This window comes from Chlorocebus sabaeus, chromosome 13, assembly GCF_047675955.1.
Source record: "Chlorocebus sabaeus isolate Y175 chromosome 13, mChlSab1.0.hap1, whole genome shotgun sequence".
Taxonomy (NCBI): domain Eukaryota; kingdom Metazoa; phylum Chordata; class Mammalia; order Primates; family Cercopithecidae; genus Chlorocebus; species Chlorocebus sabaeus.
Genome location: NC_132916.1, coordinates 44714031 through 44716524, shown reverse-complemented (window position 1 = coordinate 44716524; position 2494 = coordinate 44714031). Strand labels below are relative to the sequence as shown.

Here is a 2494-nt window from a genome sequence, read left to right as displayed (position 1 = left end):
TACACAATACGTATTGTGAATTGAAAAACCCGTGTGGGTTTATTATGCCAAATCAAGATATTCCGTCCCTTTAGTGTTCTTCTGTAAATCATAATTTAGTTAATAAATATACAATTGATATATGAACCTATAGAATTACATATGCATGTTATATTTTAAGAAAAATGCTGTCATTTTATTGTATCTGTATCTTCAAACAAATGCTCACTTTTAGAGATAAGGTTAGAATTTATTCTGCTTATCTATAAAACTTTAAAAAACCCCTTGTTTAAAGAAATGCCTACTGTATTGTTTTATGAACCACAGAACTCTAGTACCATTACTTCATAGTTGCGCTTACTTTTGTAATGGTACTACCATGTTTAATCATCCAGATTATGATTCAGCCATTAATTTTGATAAGAAATCAAATTTCCTACAAGATGACGAATACGTGCTCACCAAGAGCATACTTAAGAAAATGTTATAGGCTTACAGCATTTCCCAGAGTAGACCAATATCAATAACCTGTGGTAATTTTATGAATATTCTCTTTATCAACCATGTAAATGCAATAAGAGACTCTTCCTCGTTATTGTTCAATAGAATTTATCCTGTTACTGCTTTAAGTATTTCTTTCATGACAGAACCAGAAAACTACCTACAACCTTTGCAATAAAAAATGAAGTCCTCACCTCTCATTCATTTCAGTCCCCTGCCAGAAGCTGTGGAAGCAGCCTTGCTACTGAGTCAGAGTCTGAACTTCTCTTCCCTACTTTCTCTTATCCCTGTCAGCAGTAGAAGGTTAGTCAGGCTACATTTGCCTATGTAAAACTGATCCCCTACAAGATCACAATTGAACATTTTTCCCTCAGATCTTTATTTGAATTTCTAGATGCACAAACATTCAAGGGAAAGACCATTTACTTAACTCTGCATATTAGGTATATTTAAATCTTACATCTAATCCAACTGTGAATCTTAAATTTGTAGGATTTATGATAAATTTCCTAAAATTATAGGAGTCTCCGTGCAAGGCAACGTTCTAAGTGTTTTAATCCTATTACCATATTTAGTAGTCAAAATAATGCTTTATAGAAATATCAAAATACCCAGATGAGAAAACTAAAAAACAGATAGTTGAACTTACAGCTAGTTAAATGGCAGAGCCACAATTTAAAATCCAGTATTCAAGCTCTAGAATACATACTAGTAATCACTACACTATGCTAACTTACAATACATATAAATTGCCATTACAACAAAAAATATAATGAACAATGTAGTAGCCATTTTGATATCCCCAAAATAATTCCACCTGTATATCTTCCAGGAATAAGGGTAGAATTACATTTTCTAGCTCCTTTGTAAGTATGTACTGGTTCCATGTAATTCTGGTAAATAAATTCTGTATATTTTTTCCAATAATATGTAATTGCCTCTGTGAGACTGACATAGAGAGGGATATAGTTTACATGGCGGATTCTCCATCTGCTTGGGTTTGTTACCAACTACGATGAGTAGAGGTATCTGTCAGTCTGTGAAGGAAATATACTTGAAGAAAAATCAAAATTATATGGCTTTGAGGCACATACATTTGAGAACCTCTTACTAACAACAAACAGTAAAATTAAAAGACATTATATGTTTCTAATACAAGTGTAGCAAAAAGTTGTAAACAAAACATGCTAAGAAATAAATGTTAATCATTCTATAAACTTTCACCAGCATAGAAATAAAACATAAATATTTTTATAATACATCATTTTATATTTATTTCATAATTTCATGTGTCTCAGTACCATTTGTTAACATCATTTGCTGACAAGTAATTTATTGCTTTCTTCACCATTAAGTACAAATTAAAGTGCATAATGACAAAAGACTAGCAAAACAAAATAAGTATGCAGTTTACTACCAGCGGCCTAGCTCATTTAAAACAACACAATTTTTATCCCAAAATAACATAATCTATCAAGTAGATATTAGCCACTTAATATATGCCTATTTCTACTGGTCTGGTAATTAGGACATATATTTTAAATTATTTTCTAAAGTAGCCAGATGATTTTAAGATGCTTCAGATTATTTTATATATGAACTTTAAATAGGACACCTCTAAGATTGGAATAACAGTTTCTTGAGCCAACAAATGTATCACTAATAATCAATAAATAGGTCGTTATCTTTTGAAATCTGCTCGTGCTCACTTTAGCAGCACAAATAATAAAATCAGAAAGATGCAGAGAAGATTAGCATGCCCCCTGCACAAGGATGACATGCAAATTCATGAAGTGTTCCATATTTTTATAAACTTCTGGAGACATACAGCCTCCCAAGACTGAACTAAGAAGAAATTTAAGCAGACCAATAATAGCTCTGAAATTGAACCAGTAATAAATACCCTGCCAACCAAAAAAAAAAGCCTAGGACCAGATGGATTCACAGCCAAATTCTACCAGATGTACACAAAAGAGCTTGTACCATTGCTACTAATATTATTCCAAAAAAACTG

The 2494-nt window shown here is 31.8% G+C and overlaps 1 non-coding gene across 1 annotated transcript; it reads left to right on the top strand.

Moving 5' to 3' along the window:
- Positions 1-2181: 2181 nt before the first annotated feature.
- LOC119625394 (U6 spliceosomal RNA) lies at positions 2182-2288 on the top strand. The gene has a single exon (XR_005241602.1). It is a non-coding gene; the product is annotated as a U6 spliceosomal RNA (small nuclear RNA).
- Positions 2289-2494: the final 206 nt, after the last annotated feature.